Below are 22,549 nucleotides of genomic sequence, written 5' to 3' on the forward strand. Positions count from 1 at the left end.
CCCATAACTCAGTGGCAACGCACATGCTTTGCATGAAAAAAAAAAAAAAACAGGTCCAATTCCCAGCATCTTCCAATAGGAATAGGAAAAGCTCCTGTCTGAAATCCTGGACAGTTGTTCCCTATCGTTGTAGAAAATGTTGAGCTACGTAGATGGACCAATGGCCTGACTTAGAACAATAGAATCACAATTTTAGAATTGGAAGGGACACCGGGGTCATCTAGTCCAACCCCTTCCAATGCAGGAATCTTAATTAAAGCATCCATGACAGATGGCTATGCAACCTCTACTTAAGATCCTCCACTGAAGGGGAGTCCACCACCTTCCAAGGGAGTCTGTTCCACTGCCAAACAGCTCTTGCCGTCAGAAAGTTCTTCCTGATGTTCATTCGGAATCTTCCTTCCTGTAACTTGAAGCCATTGGTTTGAGACCTTCTGGAGCAAAAGAAAACAAGCATCCTCCATCTTCCATGTTATGCCCCTTTATATATTTGAAGATGCCTATCATATCTTCTTTCAGTCTCAACAAAAGACACCAGACTTGGTACTAGGCACCTATTTTCCAGTTATTTTGATTGTGAACCCCCGGAGCTCTCAAGAGTGCCGTTGGAGGTCCATTGGTTTATAGAGTGCAAATGAAATCATAAGGCAGTCCAAATCAAATAGGTTATAAGGCAGGCATAGGCAAACTCGGCTCTCCAGATGTTTTGGGACTACAACTCCCATGATCCCTAGCTAACAGGACCAGTGGTCAGGGATGATGGGAATTGTAGTCCCAAAACATCTGGAGGGCCGAGTTTGACATCAGTGGAAGAAAGATCATCAGGCTAATGCCAGGGCTGGTATAGATTGTTGTTTCTCCTTTTCAAGGGTATGTCAAAAGAACTAGGTAGCTTTTCATCCTGCATATTATCATAAGGTCTGCTCTGATCCATGCCTGACATACACCCTTACAAGTTCCCCTGCCAGTGACACATTGCTGGCAGTACTTTACCTCATCTACAGACTTGATTTTTCCACAGGGAGGCTGGGGCACCTGCTGTCTCACCAGCAGGCCTCTTCTTCAACCACAGAGTGCAAATTCCTCCTGATATACCTATTATTTTCCCTAGTATACATTTTTTTTTTTGCAAGCAATCCTAAGTAATACGACTGTTTTTTTGCCTGATTTTGCACATTATTTTCACTAATTCATTAGGTTTGCTTTTGGAGACGTTATCTGATTGGAGAGGTGCATTGCAAAACTCAAAAAAAAAAGTGCAACTTTTGAATGCTAACTATATTTTGGTTCATGTATTGTTTCGGGGAATTCAAGCTGGACCAAATTCACCCCCTGCCTCTAAGTGGAATCTACACAGCAGCTTTCACCTGGCTTTAGGATTGCTCTGCCTGTGGTAAAAAAAGGAAAGGAAAAGGCAATTTAAAATGCAGTTCCTGTGCTTGCATTTTTATTATTATTATATGCAGAGACATAAGCATTCCTAAGGGATGTTAATGAAATGCCACATTCTCCCTAAAACTTCACCCTTTGATAGCAAGCAACTACAGATATGGTTGCTGTGCTCCAATTTTGTAACAAATTACTGTATTTTTCCATGTATAACACCCCCCTGTGTATAAGACTACCCCCCTTTTAACATTGTTGTTTAGTTGTTTAGTTGTGTCCGACTCTTCATGACCCCAGGGACCAGAGCACGCCAGGCACTCCTGTCTTCCACTGCCTCCCGCAGTTTGGTCAAACTCATGCTGGTAGCTTCGAGAACATTATTTTTTAGTAAAAACAAAAAACAAAACCTAGTCTTATACAGGGAAAGGTACTGTTATTTAAAAGTACCTTATGATCATGAATAGGGTTTTTTTCTTGCTGCTGTTTGACTTTCAAGCAACAATTAACATGGTTAATTTTCCACCAGTGTCTTTTATTACACATCTGAATGTTTAGTTGGTCTTCAGATCCATGGAAGGAATTCTGTGGCTTGGCTTCCTCCTTGTACAACCCATCCTCTTGTCCTGTCCTGACATGGTTAACTCTCTTCTTGTTATTAATGACACTCAAGTGGAAATAGGGTAGATCTGTGGCCTGCCTTCTTAATAATGAATAAAGGTGATGCATTGTATAAAACTGCCTTAATAATTTACACAGTAATATCAAGCAAAGACCAACTGTAGTGGTCTGTAGAAAATATATTGCACTGGGAAATGATTTATTAGCTGCACGGAAGCCATGATGCTAAAAGTTAAACACTGAGAAGTCAGACTATTAGAAATGTAAAACTTTAACACCATGCACAACTGTTACCTTCTCTCATGTTTTATGTTTGCAAATTATTTTCTGTTTTTGTTTTATACAGCAAACATAACCAGCTTTGTGGATGTTCTGTCTTCAGATCTATGGTATTTATAAACTGTCTTTAAAAAAATGAAGGATACTTGCCTTTTACTGTTAAAGCCAAAGGCAAATGTTCAAAATTTGAAAAAGCAAAGAGACCCTGCAACTGAGCTTGAAGTCTTGACTAGCCTGATCTTCTTCAACCCCCAAAATTGGGTCTAAGATCGGAAATTCACCCCAGACGTCAATGTCTGGGAAAATCCAGACATATAGGAACCCTATCTTCTCCAGTTCTTAAGAATATGGTTGTTTCATTTTTTCAAATTGTCCACTATTCTGGCACCTTGTAATAATGGAGCAGCAATATTTTAAGCGGTTATTTGCTTATTGCTTAAAAATATTGCAAAATGTCACATTAAGTAACATGTTATAAACAACTGAATCAGAAATGAAACGGGGGAAAGGTCAGCGAGAAGTGTTTGTTGTGGTGGTTTTTGTTCTTTATGAAAGTGATATTATTCCAGAATCCATTCTTGCTTCTGCTTGCATTTGCCTTCTTTCACTATCAAAAGGAAATCTGTGGCTGAGAAATGAAAGCGCAGCTGCTGGGTGGACCGACAGCCAAAAAGATGTACTTGGATCTGGGAGTCTTGGGTTCAGATTCTATTTCTGTCCCGGGTGCATTTGCCCTGACCCAGCCACTATTTGCACAAACAAGAAACTTTGTGAATGCTCTGGACATCATTCAGAAGGGTTGGTTTCTGAGGGAGATCAGAGGGGATTGGTAGGCCATGGATTGAAACATCTCTCTCCCCCCCCCAAGAAAGAACAACATTTCCTCTTCTGTTTACCATAGTGGTCAGTTACATCACCTGCCTTAGAATACTTGGAGCGGGTAGTTTGTATTTTGCAGACAGAGCAGTTAATAAATTAGACATCTGTTTCATTGCCAAAGGAAATGACAACCAGGCATATGTACCGAGTGTGTTTGTGTGCTTTTCCATCTCCTTTGGTGCAGACTAATGGTCAAAGTGGGAGTCCCGCTATAGACATCTCTGCTGGCTAGAGCAACCTTTGCCTATGCTTCTGGCTCACTGCCCATGTGGAACTCCTCATGGCATACGACTGCATGGCATGGGGAGCTCAGATGCTGAGGTTGACAGAAGTGTAACCATTAGTCAGTCCACTGTCACTTGCTGTAGCATTAAACAGATCCTAGATGAGAACAGCTTAATTTGGACCATGACATCTGGGTTATAACAGATCTTGATCTCTCTCTCAAGGCCCGCCTGAGGCAAAGGGCAAGATGGTGCTTTTCCCATTCCATGTGCAAAAGCCAACTAGCAGTTGTCTCTTAGTTTATCACTGGCAACAAGACAGTCCTCTGCCATATCTGCAGGGAGCTGGTTAGCTTAGGAGGCACAGGGCAGCTTGCATGCCTCAGACAGTTCCTTCTGCTCTCCATCCCTCATTATTTGCTCTCTCGTACTGCTGTCCATGGTCCTGATCTTCCTGCTTCTAGGGGAGGATGAGAAATTCCAAATCATAAAGTTATCACAGGGCAAGAAACATCTTACAGATGGTGCCAAGGTTTAAAAAAGAAAGAAGAAAAGTAACCCCCCCCAAAAAAACACCACCCCATAATTTGCATCTTCTAAAGTAGATTTATTAACTTTGGTATTGGTGTAAAAGATAATGAGAATAAAAATATTATTGCAACTCTAATTTTATAATTAATGTGTCCCTGGAAAACTATAGGCTGAAAATAGCTTCTAACATTAGCCTCTATAATTAAAGATGGGCATTCTAATTTAGAGGAATGTTGAGATGTGGCAACCACCAAAAAAGAATGGATAAATATCAAAATTGAGATATAAATAATGTTATACTTTCATGTGCTTGAAAATATCCAAAAATGCCTCCTTATTTCTGGTATATATGGATAAACTCCTTTATAACTAAATGAACACAGAAATAGATATGCACCTGGATGAGGGGGGGAGATTTCTGAAAAGTTGGTTTTGGTAAGTAAGAAGGTAGATTATTTTTAGCATATTTTTGTGTGACATTATTGAAAAGTCAAAATGGCACAGGAGCTTTACAAGGAAGTTGAGTACAGATTTATTTACAAGAACAATAAGGACCCTTCTTAAGGTTTAGAGTCACATTCCATCATGGGAAATCTTCTGAGACCCAAACGGCAGTGGTGGTGGGAAGGCCAATGACAAAAATCGTTCCATATTTATCAAGCACTCCCCTGTGGTATGTATTATGGGCAAAGACAGGAATCTGTCCCTTTCATGCAGCAAAACGCTGGGTACTACTACTACTACTACTACTACTACTACTACTACTAATAATAATAATAATAATAATAATAATTCCAGGAATAACAGTTGGGAAATAACAGCTTGTGTTTATCCTATGAATTAGCACAAACCTTTCCCTTTAACAAAATGGATATTGCATGCCATTTCCTAATGTGGGAATTCGTAGGGAGAGAATTATTTACAAAATCCCAACAAAGCACACTTTAACAAATTTTGGACCATGAACAAATGACAGCAGAAACACCAGCTAAGTTTGCCAAAGATATTGTCTGTTGCAAATAACTACCCGGGAATAGATGGAAACATTTTTCTACGTTGCAATTTCATGGAAGATTGATGAGCCTTTAATAAAAGACTGGAATGGATGGCAGTGACTAGGGAGGGAAGAGGACTGGACTGGGCATTGCCTCGGTCACACCCACTCAGGATTCTGTCCAGCTGTAAGAAATCAGCACAACAAGAGAAGTCTGATCAGCTTTATTGTCTGCTAATGCCGCTCCAATTACATGTTGCGCATTCCAGCCCAGTGACTGCAATTCGCAGAATGACAGTGGTGGCTGGCTTGTTAGGGCAAATGGGAAACTGCCCCACCAACTTCTCTCTGCCTTCAGCCAGCCACCACCTGTCTGACTTCTTACTTACAAGCAGCCCAGGACATTCTGGGATCAAACCAGAAGCCGGATGGCTTCTGTAATTCTGGGATGTCCAGGGAAAATTGGGACACTTGAAGGGTATGTCACTCATGCCAGCTACTGGCAGAACAAGTGGGCAGCTTACACTTACATTTTCTTCTCTTTTTTTGTCTGAGTTTACAGTATTGGGGAAAGGTGAGGAAATGTTGAAATATAAGCAAAAGGAGAATGTTGAATTTAATTATTGAAATAAGAGCACTATGGAGCTAAGAATCTGATTTAGCCTCCCTTTAGTGCGTATTAGATCTTTGGGGGTTCTTTAGGTCACACCAAAGTAGCCCCTTGCTCAGACGCAAATTGGGAAGAAATGCAGGTCAGAAAGAATCAATGTTATGCATACTATGTGGTCTTGCAGAACTGTCTTCAAGGCTAGCCCATGCAGAGCTCACAGGAAATGTGAAGAAGTTACCACAGTATGTGCAATAGTAGCTAGGTCCTTGAACTTCACTAGGAGGTACTTGTCAAACTTACAATGACTGCATGCTGCAACCTGTGGGTAGCACACAACTATTGCTAGGTTGTGTGGAAGCAGGGTGGAGTTGAGGTTGATGGGAACATAATTTAATCTTTTTCTTGACTCCTTTATTTCTCTAAATAAGAGTCTAAAACATGTTAGCATTTAGAGAGAGAGTATCCAGTTTTTTTCTTCTTCCAAAAAATCAAAAACTGTTATTTCCTGTTCTTAATCTTGGAATAATGCAGCATTAAAATCTGAATGGATAGATATGATAATTATGTGCAGTGAAATAAAAACAGAGAGTGCAATCCAGCTCCATTAAAATCCATGGGAGTTTTACCCTTGACTTGGATGGGTGCTGGATGGCAGCCATTACCTTTTACTGGAGTAATTGCTCTTGGCTATCTGGAAAGACACCAAATGAGATGTGACACTCATGTAATTAAATGTTTTTCTACCTGTCTATACACCAATTAGTATGTGAATATGTTTATGCTCAATGGTTCTCTAAGGCTTAGCAATAGCAAATTTGCCCATAGGATTCACTGCTACTCCAGGACAAAAAAAAAGAAAAAAGCAAGGGTGATTAAATTGGACAAGGGAGAATTTATTAGACCTTGTGTTCTGGCTGGCTATGCCATTGTGTGTGCTTTGATCTTACTCCCTCCTCTCAGTAGCAACACCTTGAAGAACCATGGATTAGTTGACTCCTTAACTCTTGAGTGTAAAGTAGTTGTTGTCCTCTACATACTACAGGGATTAGCAATGTAACACCTCAAGGACAAATCTGACCCTCTGAGGAGGTGGAGTTGACTCCCCACCACCCCTCTAATGGGGCAAGAGGAAGTGGTGGCCATCAAACTTGCTGCCTGGAAGTCTGATTCTTCCTACCTTAAAAATAATAATACTAATAATATGCCTGCTCCTATAAGTACTTCCCTGTACTTTACAGTTATCTGTGGAGGCCTTTCTCTGTAGGCCTTTTCAGTGGTAGTCTTATGTCTATGGGATGCACTCCTCAGGGAAGCTTGCCTGGTGACGACAGTTTTGCTCTAACCGTATCAGGTTAAGACATTTTTTGTTCTCCAAGATCTTCTGCTTTAGTCCCTGTATTTGCTGGTTGTTTTCAGATCCTGTGATTTGTACTATATTGTATTGTGTAGAGGCTTTTTGTATTTGGGTTTTATCTTGGGGCCTTTTGCTGCATTATTATGGTTCTCACTGAATCTTTTACGATGCCTAGAGAATTCATTTTATGAGGCATCTAACAAATATAACTAATCAATCATTCAGGTAAGAAAATCCATTTCTGCTGCTGATATTTTAAAGGTACGTCCTGCTTTCCTTCTCCTGCTAATCCTTTTCTGTCTGTCCACTAAGCATCTGCATGCCTGTCTCTGGGACAGAGTGCTTTGTTCTCCTGAGACCCACTACTTTTAGGAGTTAAAGTACAATGACAGTCTTCCTGGCTCTGATAGTTCGTATTGCCTCTACTTTGAACTTTCACAATAGTGAGTTTCATCTTTGGGAGAATGTTCCTCAGCCATGCTTCTACTGGACTATGATGATAGTTGAAAACTCTTTCCGTATGTAGAGGAAAGAAACCTGTGAATTCCCTGTTGACAGTAATGATAGTTAAATTCCTCTCCTACACATCACAAGTGTTGTTGTTTTTAGTCGTTTATTCATGTCCGACTCTTCGTGACCCCATGGACCAGAGCACACCAGGCACTCCTGTCTTCCACTGCCTCCCACAGCTTGGTCAAACTCATGTTCGTAGCTTCAAGAACACTGTCCAACTATCTCGTCCTCTGTTGTCCCCTTCTCCTTGTGCCCTCCATCCTTCCCAACACCAGGGTCTTTTCTAGGGAGTCTTCTCTTCTCATGAGGTGGCCAAAGTACTGGAGCCTCAGCTTCAGGATCTGTCCTTCCAGTGAGCACTCAGGGCTGATTTCCTTAAGAATGGAGAGGTTTGATCTTCTTGCAGTCCATGGGACTCTCAAGAGTCTCCTCCAGCACCATAATTCAAAAGCATCAATTCTTCGGCGATCAGCCTTCTTTATGGTCCAGCTCTCACTTCCATACATCACTGCTGGGAAAACCATAGTTTTAACAATACGGACCTTGGCATATGTTAAGAACACAGGGTGGTATTCAACTAAGTTTTACTCAGGATAGATCCATTGCAATTAATGGGCCTAACTTAGTCATGATAATTAATTTCAGGGGGTTTATTCTTGTAAAACTTAGTTGAATACCACCCAGAATAATTGCTTAGCTGAATTTTTCTGCAGAAATCTGTTTTATCAGGAAGATGGGGGGGGGGGTAAAATAAATCTGGATATGACAGTATTGTGAGATCTGATTTACCATAAAAGTCTTTAGAAATCTTATAGAAAACTGCTGCCTGGAATAACTTCCAGAGGGACAACCATGACTGTTCGTTGCCTCAAAAGCAACAAAGGGTTTTGTGGCACCTTGAAGACTAACAAATTTATTTATAGCCTAAGCTTTTGTAGAAAAGAATTATAGAAGTAGAGAGTTGGTAATGACCCCAAGGATCATCTAGACCAACTCCCTGCAATGGAAACATCTTTCATCCACAACCCTGACGAGAATTCACTTCTTCTGATGCATGATGTGTTATCCTCCACTGGAAGTATATATACACAGATTTGGGGAGGGGTATTGTAAGCAAGGAGATCTGAGGGAAATGAAATACCAGAAGTATAGATGGTGACCATTCAAATAAAATTTTGCTATATGAAAAAAGTGCAGTGACCTTCCATAACAGCTGCGATAGGCTGCTCTATTACAGCAGCACACCCAAGCCAAAATAGTCTCAAAATTGTGTTTTTAAGTACTTGCAGTGCTAAAAAATCTCCTTCATCAGTCAATGTTCAGTCTCACTAATTAAAGTTGATTAATCTTCTGATTAAGCCAATTAGAGCTTGCAGCTCAACTCCTTGGAAAAAAACCCACACCATTCTTTTCCTTGCTAGAATCACTGTCTAGAAAGTTTCTTTAAATATTTAAATGTTGCAGTTAATTTCAAGTTTTACTAATGGAAACCTTCAACGTGATGCAAAAGCATTAGCTCATAGTAATAATGGCTTAGCCGATAAAGCTGTTAATTGAACTCCTATTTGAAATGCTATAGCACCTACTGCTATTGCCCTTGTGGCTGAAAAATACCCAACAAAGTTATTAAGCAATATCATAATTGATCAGTCTTCATGAAAATAGGATTGCACTTTGAAAAAGAAAGTATATAAAGGAAGAAATATAGAGCTAGGAAATGAAATTAAATCTTTTTATGTGCCTACCTAATTATTAGAGCTTTGAAAATAATTAAATGTTTGCTCTTCATTCCCCCCACCACACACACACACACACACACACACCGGTTGCCTTAGAAGCTGAACGGCTTGATGTTTTGCTACATTCTGAAACTAGTAAAGGAGACCGACAGTGCAATTCCTGTGCATGTTTACACAGATGTAATTCCCACTGTGTTCCATGCTGCTTTCTCCTAAGCATCTATAAAATTGTTGCCATCATTTCAGAGAGCGGCATTTAATTCAAGGAGCACCTCTATACTGAAGCTGTGAGCCTGTGGTGAATGTATAGGCTCCTAGTGCAGTTTAGGAACCTGGTCAAGCAGACTTCTCAATTAGGCAGGGTGCCTGCATATATTGTGTAGCATCCCCACATCAGATCTCCCCCCTACAACAAGAGACTAATGTGAGGAAGAGGATGAGGCCATTGTGCAAACTCTGTTCTTCCCAGCATGGGAAGGTAACATTCTCAAACTGGGCTTACATTCAATTTGCCTTTTACAGTTGCAAATGAAATATCAGTGCCATTGTCTGCCATGTGACATTTCTGACCTCGCAGTGCCACTCTACAATCCAGAGCCATTTCAGACAACTGAAGCAACTCATCTAAGGTGTTAATTTATGAAATGACTTTCCTTCAAGTAATGCAGGGAGGGGAAATGAGACAGAAGTCTCTAAATGAACTTGTTCTGTCTGCAGTCAAGATGGAAAGAACAGTAAACCTTCTGTTGCATATAAAGAAATATGCCAGGCTGTAGCTTCTTTAATTTCCCATTCTTCTCTTTCTCTCTCAGCTGACATAGACTGACATTTTCCATCTTGTTTTTTGTCATGCCTTTTATTGCATGCCTGGCTGGACGGCAATCAGGAGCAGGGAAGAGAGGTTGTGGGGTTGTCAGAGCCTTCCTTTAGCAGAGGGGGTTTGTGTGTGCGTTAAAAGGAGAACACAACAACAACAACTTTATAGGGCAAACTTTCTTTACTCATTAAGAACTGCCTGATATCAGACGCAGCCTTGGGTGTTAGCCTTTAAAAGTAGGCTATATATAGTTGTAAAAACCCTTAGATCAAAGAAGACAAGCTACTGTTTCTCTATCCATTTTGAGAGGCAAAACACATATTTACAATTCCTCCCTCTCTCCCGCTCTGTACTTCAATCTCCCCTCTTCAAGTTTGATTTTGTAATTTGAAGGCCATCTGGGTGCTTGCAATGGGGCCTAGTAATACTCACTATTTCTGGGCTGAGGTTTATTCCTTCACTGAGCTTACATAAAGAAGCACGATGGGAAGCAAAATCAAAATGGTAGCTTTGCAAGATCAAAAAGACAAACCACACCGCAAGGCTTCCGCTGTTTGGGCAGCTTAGAATGGGGACATCATTCCGTTAAAGGTACCCATGCTTCTAGAAGTTGACAGATCCACAAACCGTTGAGCTCTGTGTTCGAAACACCCATTGTTCTAGGCGCATTTTGCGGCAGGGAATTTCATTAGTGTAAGCAGTTTCTGAGCTCTGGGCACAGTACTGCACCTAAGATTTCAGATTAAAACTGCAGAGCGGAAGGAAATGAGGACCTTTTTCTGCCACCCCACTTCCAGCTACTCTCTGAAGACTGAAGAAGAGACCCTCTTAAGAATATTAGGGGGGCGGGCAGGGAAAGGACTAGACCATGTGAAAAATGAACAAAATATTTTAGCTGCAGTTCACTCCTTTTCAGCTTTGTATTATTGTTACCAAAAAAGTGTGCCTAGACGTTCCATTGTTACATCCACAACCTAGGTTGAAGGTGCAATTTAGCTCCTAGCTTTCATATCTCAGTTTCTAACACTGGTTGAGCTGAAATTAATATTCTCTAATATTCGGAAGTATTTTGACAATTGATATGTGAATGTGAATATTTTGTCTCAAAAAAATCTAAATTCGAATGCCTTATACTTATCAGCAACTCTTTGTTCTCTGGATCTTGGCAATTGTCAACCATGAAACAGCATCAATTATAAACTGTCAACTACCATCAGAGTCTAAATAATGAAGAAGGATGCTGTTCAGACACATCTGGCCCTACCATTAAGCGGAGTGAGGCAACCCCTTCAGGTGGCAGATGCTGGGAGGGGGGTGCAACAGCTTAAGCTCCTCCCTTGTCAGCATTTCTCCAGAGTCCCTCAACCATCCACCTTTATTGTAGATCACAGTGAAGTTTGCTACAGGCCAGCCATGCACACCCTAAACTATGATGCTGCCCTCTGGTCCACTGGAAGACAATATCCTGTTGCCAGGATTAAAGTAAGATTCAACTCTCAGCCCAGTCAGTTTCTGTACATAAAATGGGGCAGAGCAGGGGGACGGGGGACACACACACACACACAAGTTGGCTACTTCTATGGAATTAATTGGTTCTTAGTTTTACATAGGCATGCATAGGATTCTAACTGAAAATAGTTCAGGTAGATTATTAGTTGCAATATTAATTTGTGACTGGGGAATAGTGGCAGCACAGCTTCCTCCTTAATTACTTAATGGCTTTTCCAATGAAATGCTCATTGGTAGACCGTCATAACCATTCAGACCAGCATTTCCTCCGCTGTGAAAAAAGAAATGGCGAATGCCAACGTGAGAGACAAGTAAATTGAAACCAAGCCCCATATCAAATGAATGCAGCTCTTGATTGCTTTTGAACAGAAGATTAAAACAGTGAACTCCAAGACTTCCCTACAGAAAATGTTTAATAGATCTTTGTGTTGGGAAGTGTATTAATATGATGTGCTAAAAATGCAAAACAGTGACAAAATAGCATACACGGAGTTTCCACAAATATAGCAACTCCTGTTCTGAGCTTAGAATTTTTTGCCTTAACTAAACAGAAATGGGGGGGAGAAAAATATTCCTGGAAGGAGTTTGTCAGCTTGGAAAATAAGTTGTCCACTTGGCCATTCCTCCGTCACAGCCGCGAAAAGGGGGAGTGGGGGAGTATGCATCACCCCAAAAGAGGACACAGATTTACATAACATCTGCATGTGCTGATTTATATGCATAGTTGCACATTTTGGAACAATTACTATAATTTAAAGAGGAATACAGTAATCTAACTGTGGTGGTGGTGATGGAATTCACGATCGCAAGCTGTGCTAATGGTCACTAGTTTTTACAAAAGATTAGATGAATTCATGGAGGGAGGCCTCCCAGCAGCAATTAGTTATGATAACTAGATAGAACTTCCATGCCCAGAGGCCTCTGAATGCAAACAGCTGCGGACACCAGAGAAGGCCAGACAGTGCCAGCCTAAGAAGTGTGGCTGCAATCATCTCTGGCCATTATACATGCCGGCAGGAGCTGTGGCTCAAAATATTGGGAGGGCACCAATTTGGGAAAGGCTGGCCTATAGTATGGGGGTCTTCAAGTATGTCAGACTTGTCAGTTTGCATTTCTTAGTACAGAAAGTATTGATCTGATGTGTAGAGATCTTTCCTGTTCTGATTAATTGAAGAGGGTTCTGGAAAGTTTTCTTTATTTCATGGGGGGGGGGACTGGCAGAAGGTTCTTGTTTGGGTTATTTCTTCTGGGAAGCTGAGTAAAGTTGGTTTAGTGTGTGTGTGTGTGTGTGTGTGTGTGTTTGCAAGTTTGCGCCATGCCAGTAGGGTAAAATAGCAACTTCCCTGATGCACAGCAGCTCACATAGAAGAAGAAGGAGGAGGAGGAGGAGGAGTTGGAGTTTGGATTTGATATTTATCACTACCCTAAGGAGTCTCAAAGCGGCTAACAATCTCCTTTCCCTTCCTCTCCCACAACACTCTGTGAGGTGAGTGAGGCTGAGAGACTTCAGAGAAGTGTGACAAGCCCAAGGTCACCCAGCAGCTGCATGTGGAGGAGCAGGGAAGCGAACCCGGTTCACCAGATTACGAGTCTACAGCTCTTAACCACTACACCACACTGGCTCACACACACTCTCACACAGAGTGCAAAGGTGCTATGGTTTAAAAATTGTGCATTTCTTTTCACCCACTAAAGGGACAACGTCGTTCAGTCCATTGAGTTCCAGATGGCAGCAATGCAATGATTGGCTTGGGGGTTAACTTACTGAGGCCAAGTGAGTTTCTGTTCATCAAAAGTCAAGGACGTGCATGTAATGTGATGATGCAGGATTGAAAGCTTTGTCCTCCAGACTGGCACTTACGGATTACCTTATTTATCATTTTTCTGTCCCCCAAGCACTTTTTGCACACACCTATACACAAATCAATATTTTCAATGGGACATTTCAGTTTCAACATCAATAGCCATACCTATATGCATTTCTGCGGCACATATACCCAACTGAAAAGGCCAGTCTCCATGGTAATTAAATTTTATCCTTTGAGAGCAGTGGAAAATGTCTAAGTGGGGGGGGGGGGGAGTCACAAAGCATGACAATTTTCATACTAGTTCATACCAGTTCAAAGCTACTCTGTGCATAAATAAAAACATAAAGCCCCATTTAGGGAAGTTTTTAATGTGTGACATTTTAATGTATTTTTTAATCTTTGTTGGAAGCCGCCCAGAGTGGCTGGGGAAACCCAGCCAGATGGGTGGGGTACAAATAATAAATTATTATTATTATTATTATTATTATTATTATTATTATTATTATTAACACTAAACACTTTCGTGTTCCATGCATCCATGGTTTGAATTGGTATAAGGTAGCTTCTTACGCAATCCGCATTGTATTCATTTCAGTTGATCTTATAAAACTTAACTTCTGAGTGTATGGTGTCATAAAAATGGAGCCACTAAGAGTCAGAATGCAAAAGATGCTTGTATTTATTTTCCTAATGATGAGCAGCAGCAGCAGCAGCAGAAATAAAAGGAAATTTCAAGATGCATTTAAAAAAACCCACAAATAAATATTAACCCAATATTTTAAATCCCTAACTACATTGGCGGCTGGATTCTTTGATCTCATATTGAAAATGGATTTTTTTTCCCCACTTAAAAAATGTCTAATTCAGATTCATGTATGCGTGCAAATTTTACCCAGATTTTCTCAGCTTGCATTCCTGCATAGAATACGATCTTTCATTCCTCAGTGACAGCACACTGTTTACTAGAGCAGTTAACAATATAATGTGGTGACTCATGTTAATTGCCAGCACACTTAAAAATGGGCTGATGCAAATCTGCAAAAGAGTAAGTTCATATTATGTAGAATCATGTAATATTTGTAATTAGATTTTTTTTAAGTGCATGAAAATGCTAGGAGGGAATTTAATGTCGTTGCATCACTGGTATGCAAATCCAGCCACTTACTAAACACTGTGTTTTGTCTCTCAAATCTGCTTTAGTTGCTTCCTGACTGCCAAATTTCAAAACCAGCCTAATCCCCAACCAGCTTCTTCTGCCATGCACACTGCCTCTTCCTTTGTGTTAACCGAATAATGCACCAGCACTCAGCACTTTTTGTATAAACGTGCCTGCCTTCATTTGGATAAACTTCAGTACATTAAGTCACTGAAGTTAATAACAGTTTATTATATCAATCCATTAGATTGTGGAGACATGTTTTAGGTTTACTATAAGAACGTAGGAAGTGTTCTGACGGATAAGGTCAAAGGCACATCTAGTCCAGCATCTTGTTGTCACAGTGGCCCACCAGATGACCAAGGGAAGCCAAAAGTGGACCAGAGCACAGAAGATCATGGAAAAAGGAAGGAACTTGTTTTGCTTGGGCTACTCTGTGAATGGGGATGCGGGTGGCGCTGTGGGTTAAGCCACAGAGCCTAGGACTTGCCGATCAGAAGGTCATTGGTTCGAATCCCCGAGACGGGGCGAGTTCCCATTGCTCGGTCCCAGCTCCTGCCAACCTAGCAGTTTGAAAGCACATCAAAGTGCAAGTAGATAAATAGGTACTCCTCTGGCGGGAAGGTAAATGGCATTTCTGTGCGTTGCTCTGGTTCGCCAGAAGCGGCTTAAGTCATGCTTGCCACATGACCAGGAAGCTGTATGCCTGCTCCCTCAGCCAATAAAGCGAGATGAGCGCCGCAACCCCAGAGTCAGCCACGACTGAACCTAATGGTCAGGGGTCCCTTTACCTTTACTCTGTGAATACATGTCTATTGGTTGAATTATTTCTCTCATGTGCACATAGCCTTCCCTATTTCCTAGCATCTCCATAATAGCCTTTCAATATTCTGTCACACCAAGGCCAAGGAATGGATCAAAGGATTAGGCTGTGGAGTGCCCATGACAGATGACCACCCAACCTCTGCTTTAAAACCTCCAAGGAAGCAGAGTCCATCATCTTCCAGGGGAGTCCATTCAACTGTCAAACAGCTTTTACCGTCAGAAAGTTCTCCCTGATGTGAAGCTGGAATCTCCTTTCTTGTAACTTGAAGCCATTGATTTGGGTCCTAGCCTCTGGAGCAAGAGAAAACAAGCTTGCTCCATCTTCAATGGAACAGCCTTTCAGATATTTGAAAATGGCTGTCATATTTCCTCTCAGTCTCCTCTTTACCACGCCAGATATACACAACTCCCTTAGCTGTTCTTCATAAGGCTTGGTTTCCACACCCTTGATCATCTTGGTTGCCCTCCTCTGCACATGTTCCATCTTGTCAATATCCTTTTTAAATTGTGGTGCCCAGAACTGTACACAGGATTCCAGGTGTGGTCTGACCAAAGCAGAATACAGCAGTACTTTTTTTTTTTTTTTTACCAGAGCACTATACTTCTGTTGACATAGCCTAGAATAACTTCAGCTGTTTTCTCTCTCTGTGAACCTTTCTCTGGAGTGAAGTGGTGGAGATATCTTCCACCTGGCTCACTGCACACAGAATAATGCTGTTCTCTGATGATGCTGGGGAAACTGCTGATCTGAACTGCCTTAACTTAAGTTGTATCTTCATGGCTGTCAAAGATGACATGGTCAATTTCACCCTTCTGACAATCAGATTTCTGATCCACAGATTTCATAGCTTTTTCTTGGGCCCTCTTGACTTTCGAGTGATCAACTACAAGTCTCTGGTCTTCTTCAGCGATCAAGCCAGCATCCTGCGTAGCCACATTCTATATTTCTTATGTGTTGTACCCTGGGGGGTTTTTTTAGATGTGGAAGGTGTACTTGGTTGCAGTCAGATGGGTGCTTGAGTTGCCGCAACTATGACGTAGCGCACTTGAGAGCATGAACAGAATGGAAGGCAAGAGGGGGAAAGGTGCCAAATTTTGTCCTTGTTCAGGGTGCTATATTACCAAAGTCTGCTTCTGCTGAAGGGCTGTCTCATCCAAGTCCAGTTTAAAAATGTAGAACTAAAAGAGGGTAGAGCAGGCCGTGAAGTTGTCCACCAATAATTAGCACTTGGACAGCAGACACCAAGCAGGCCCAGAGGTCACCTGGTTACAATCTTCCACATATGCAGATTTTATGCAAATTGGTGGTATTTCTTTTAGTGGTGTTTCCTCTTGGGGGGCCTATGCTAGTGTTGTGTATTGTATCTGTCTTTCCTGATCTTGATTATAATATTTCACTTTTTATTATCCAAATGCCCCTGCCTATACACTGTTTATAATTTTTTAATCTCTACATATTTATGCAGCGATGTGGGGAGAAAGCTGGTGCGTAGTATAAAGAACAGAGAGTCCTGTATGGAAATATATACCTTAAAGAGTGCGCTGCTCTGCAAACAGTCTGAGGAAACACTCATTGAATAAAACACTATGTTTAAAACAAATAAAGAGCCAATATTAAGGTTTTATTTTAGCTGTGAAAGCAAGGCATAAAAAAGGCAACAAAAGGAATTGGTTTTTACAGGAGGCTTAAAGATAAGAGCAAAAAGAACCGCAGCTCTGTGTCCGCTGATGAAATGGGAGAACCAAATTCAAAATGTGTAGGCATTTGTGAAAGCAAGAAAAATCGCATCTCTTGCAGTTAAGAGTGAGGAAATTTCCTTGATAAATCTCTGTGGTGGTGTGTGAGGCAGGCAGCAGCTTGGGGAAGAAATTGCATTAGAGTACAGTTAGTTATTGCATTCGCATAGCCAGCTTCCTAATCCAATTATTCTGATTTAAAGGAAGGACAATCTATATTTCCTAATGGTCGTGGTGGAGAAATTACACTTACATTGTGCCTTTTTATAATTTGAAATGTTTGGACAACCCAGGATAGGGCATTAATTTAGAATGATATAAAATGGGTTATAGATTCATGCAGGGCATTTTTTGTTTGTTTACACATCCATTTTCTCCATGAATTGGAAACTGAACAGCAACTCCAGTGCTCACTAGGTAGTAGGTCCATTCCTGGGTTTACAACAGTGGACAATAGCAATTAATCACTGTATCCACCATACACACTCACACAACCGACACACACTCCTGACAGTGAGCTACCATGGAAAGGATACATTAGACTTGCATAAATGCTAAATGTTTAGGGAAGTTTTTAATGTGTGACATTTTAATGTATTTTTAATCTTTATTGGAAGCTGCCCAGAGTAGTTGGGGCAACCCAGCCAGATGGGAGGGGTACAAATAATACGTTTCCGAGCACAATTCAAAGTGTTGGTGCTGACCTTTAAAGCCCTAAACTGCCTCGGTCCAGTATACCTGAAGGAGCGTCTCCACCCCCATCATTCTGCCCGGACGCTGAGGTCCAGCGCCGAGGGCCTTCTGGCGGTTCCCTCATTGCGAGAAGCAAAGCTACAGGGAACCAGGCAGAGGGCCTTCTCGGTAGTGGCGCCCACCCTGTGGAACGCCCTTCCAGCAGATGTCAAAGCGATAAACAACTACCTGACATTCAGAAGACATCTTAAGGCAGCCCTGTTCAGGGAAGTTTTTAATGTGTGATATTTTATTGTATTTTTGGTTTTTATGGAAGCCGCCCAGAGTGGCTGGGGAGGCCCAGCCAGATGGGCGGGGTATAAATAATAAATTATTATTATTATTATTATTATTATTATTATTATTATTATTATTATTATTATAAATTATTATTAATAATTATTATAAACTGGAATGCTGGTGTATAGCAGGGTGGCTTCTGTTGCATCACCAAAAAAGGATGAATGCATCACATATGCACAAAGGAAGACAAAAGAGGGAACAGATTTGCATAAAACATGCAAATGCTAAAACTGGGTAACAATTTTTTACTTTTTGAATGTTGTCTAGATTTCTACAACTGATTTAGGGTATTTTTGCACTGCTGAATCAGGAAATGGCATCCGTTTCTCTCCATCAGGTCAGGTTTACTGTAAACTGAATGGTGGGCATTGATAAAGGTAAGTATATGTAAATTGCATGTTGCTTCACCATTTTTCAAACTTCAGGGCTTGAACTTCCATTTCTTGGAACTCCTGGAATGCTCAGCGGCAGGGAGGTCTCTCTTCAGAGTCCAACAGTAGTCAGCCATCATGACTGCGTCCCAGCGACCCTGATACCTGGTCTCCATCTCTTTCATGTCCTGATGGAATCTCTCCCCCTGCTCGTCACTCATGGAACCCAGGTTCTCAGGAAACCGGTCCATATGTGAAAATAGGTAGTCATCTTGACGCTCATGTTGCAGCCCAGGTTTCTGAAAGCAGTCAACATGTTGTTGACAAGTTCTGCGTAGTTTCTGGCCTTATTGTTGCCCAGAAAGTTCTTCACTACCAGAACAAATGCCTTCCATGCTTCCAGTTCCACTTCGTTCATTGAGTTTCTGAACTCTGGATCTCTGATGAGCTGACGGATCTGAGGACCGTCAAAGATGCCAGCTTTCAACTTCTCCATGGTCAATCCTGGAAAAGCCTGGCACAAGTAAGTGAAGCAGTCACCATCCTTGTACAGAGCCTTGGTGAACTGCTTGATTAAGCCGAGCTTGATGTGCAGCGGTGGGAAGAGTATTCTGTCTCTGTCCACCAGAGGGTCGTTGATGACGTTCCTTTCTTTGCAAGGCACCAATTCCTCCCGCACAGGCCAGTTCTTCTTCATGTAATGCTGAGCACGGTCCCTACTATCCCACATGCACAGAAAACATGGGTACTTGGTGAAGCCAGACTGTTGTCCCAACAAAAAGTTCACCATCTTCAGGTCAACACAAATGAACCACTTATGCTGATCATAACCAATTTTCTCCAGCACATACTTCACCGCTTCATAGTTCTCCTTCAGTGTACTCGAGTGAGCCAGGGGTATAGAGGCAAACTGGTTGCCGTTGTGTAGCAGAACACATTTCAGTGATCGCTTGCTGCTGTCAATGAACAGTCTCCAATCTTTGGGTTCGTACTGTGGCACTCCAAGCTTGAGCAGAAGCTGCGCAATATCTGCACAGTACACCAAGTCCTTCTCTTCTGAGAAAAAACTGAGGTATTCTTGATGCCTGTTGCGAAAGAAGCTGATGCGAGCACTGTCAGAGAGGAGGTTTTTTTCCTTCAATCTGGATGCCAGCAGTTCAGCAGAGTCCTTTGACAAGCTGAGGTCACGAACTAGATCATTCAACTCCTTTTGGGGAAATGGATGTGGAGCATCATCTTCAAGAACCACTTCTTCATGTCCTTCAACACTGGAGGCATCTTCATCACTAATGTCAGGAAGTTCTCCGAAGATAGGCACTGGAATTTCATCACAATGAGCTACAGGATGACGTGCTGATTGAAGATCAGGATTAGCTTAGTTTTGATCCCCCAACTTTATGCTTTGCCGCACCAATTTATGGAAGATTTCGAGGTTTTATGACCTCAAACTGATCCCTTTTCGACATAATCACCCAGAACTATCGGACCTGAATACTTCTTGTCATTAAAATAATCATTTTATTTTATTTTATAAAATAATCATTCAACATGGCATTTTACCCTCACCAACTTCTTCTAAAATGCTCCACACAAGCGTACATGTGAACAAAAACGTAAAAAAACGACATGTGGCCATAGCTCAAAAACTTGACCTGACTGAGCAAAACCAAAGTGATTTTTGGACTCAGCATATCAGATTCGTCCTAAATCAACTGAAAAAATGCAGACAACAAATTTGTTGTTGACCAGTGATACACATAGATGCAAATTTAGATAAAATTACTATGATTTAAATAGAAATTACAACACATCTCACCATGGTGGGGCAGACTATGATCACTTGAATGTTTGCTCAGTTTGCTGCGTAGTTCTCCTTGTGGTTGGTTCTTTATAGTTAAACTAGATTTGGACTGGACAGCACTTCCACCAGAACAATCTTTTGTCCAGTAGGACACAGAACCATGATCGTATGTAATGGACAGCATGGTGACATTCCTTAGAAGGCCTCATTTGTATGTTAAAGGCCCACACTGTGCAGCAGAAAACCTCAGAGTAAAGCTAGTCTAAATTTAGCACCCCCAAAAAAATCCATGAATACAGGAAAATCTCAGATATTTTGCCAACAGCGTATATTTGAAGAGATGTTCTTAAATTCATATAATCATAGAATTGTAAAGTTGGAAGGGACCACAGGGGTCATCTACTCCAACTCCCATGTGAAGCTTGAACCCATGACCCTGAGGTGGCTCTACAAGTTGAGCTCTCCCTGTCTATTTTGAAAGGTACTGGATAGATATAGATCTTAAGATTCTGCGACTACATTGTTTTTCATATGGTGGCTGTGCACTTTGTGTTGATAGAAGTGACTTTCATGGGGAAAGTGGATTAAACATGTTGTAAATGGGATTCTACCTGAAGAGGGGTTGAGAGACTGCCTCAGGCTTGCATTCCCCCTTTATCACTGCTGCCCTGTGAGGGGTGGGGGTGGGGGAATGAGGAAATGAACTGGAGAGCAGGCCCAGAAGCACATAAAAAGGAAGGCGAGGAGAAAACGGTCTGTGTCACATTATCTGAACACACCCACTGAATGCAACAGTATGATCAAACTACTTGCACATTTTGGGCTATATGGCATGGGGTGAAATGGCTGCACCAGATTGTTTTATCCAGTGTATTTATTTCTGTGTGAGCTACAAGCAGCAATATTCCCTGTCATCTTGCTAGGTTAACAAGGGTTTCTCAGGAGCGATGCTGAAGAACAGCTTATCCACTTTAAAAGCCAATGGGGATTTGGGTAGACAAAATAGAAAGCTCTCGCTAGAATTTGGTTTCATTTGTTCCAAAAGTGCCATGGGGATCTTTAATGAGCACACGTGGCTGGAGCTAGAGCTTTTTAACATCCCACCCGGTTTCAAATTGAAATGGCAAACACTTCAGCAAATGGGTAGAAATATTTTGTTTAAGGTCGGATCTGCTGCAGGGAATACACGTATCATCTACCCTCCCCTGGCCATGCCTATTTTGGAGGAACTGATACCGGCTTTCAACTTTTCACCCTTCAACTGTCATGAACCATATATAAAATAAATCAGAACAGGAGTTACGGAAAAGGTTTCAGCAGAACCTATAATTCCTGGGGGATGTTCAACATTGATTCTTACGCATGGAGTAGAAAATAAATCCAACCTGAATCTCAGATAGCAAGGCGGTGGGAGAGAGACTTGCAAGATGCTTGCAAGATCTACTTTGATATATTTTTATTAGAACTCTGAAGTCTACTAAGCAGAGCCAGATGCAATAGTGGCTTTGGAGGTAGATACATACTTAGAATTAAGGAACAGAGGCCAGGAATTTACTTGCAGTGCCAAACCTGAGATCACCGTCTACACAAAAAGCCACTTCTGGTTATCCCTACAGGGTTTTTTCATTTTGGTAGCCTCATTTAAAGAGGGAAGTGTCTTTGTTCTTGCTATTGTTAAACAGCTGGGTGTCAGAATCCTTGTCAATCTACTGAAAATCACTTAAGAAGTTTACCAGTGGATTTCTCTCAGCCCGCCGTCTGCCCCCACCACACACAACTAAAATGGTAACACAAAATAAGAAACGAGATGCAGTTATGTTTTTACTAGTTGTCTAGGCAAATTTCCTACCCTGTGCAATTCCAAAGGCTTAGAGCTGGTTGCTGCATGTTACTCTACAATGTAAACACCCCCTTCTAAAAACAGTCCAGTTTAGAGCCAGTTACTTGTTGAATCTTCGGCCAGCCTCACTAAGCTGCATTTTCAAGCTGTGCCCTCTGCCGTCCTAGAAGAGGGTACAACAGGGTACCATAATGAAAAGGGACTCTGCATATGTGGGCAACCACAGGTGGAAGACAGCCTGCACTGTTTACTATATGCCCACTATACATTGGACCCAGGAGGTGATTTCTCACCCTACCATGTGTAAAGGAAAGATGTCTCTCCCTGGCACAGAAGGTCCTATGGCTTCTTAGCGATGTAAACGTTTCAGTGAATTTCTGTATCCCTTGGCTGTAAGAAAACAACAACCTCAGAGCAGTTCCTTTATAACAGGTGTGCTTAATGGTCTGAAACTGACTTAACCCTACCTTATGCAACCCTTGAGAAGCATGCGTGTTTTGATCAGAAATCAAGGGAAGGTTCA

Source organism: Podarcis filfolensis, assembly GCF_964270895.1.
Source record: "Podarcis filfolensis genome assembly, chromosome: 5".
Classification (NCBI taxonomy): Eukaryota; Metazoa; Chordata; class Lepidosauria; order Squamata; family Lacertidae; genus Podarcis; species Podarcis filfolensis.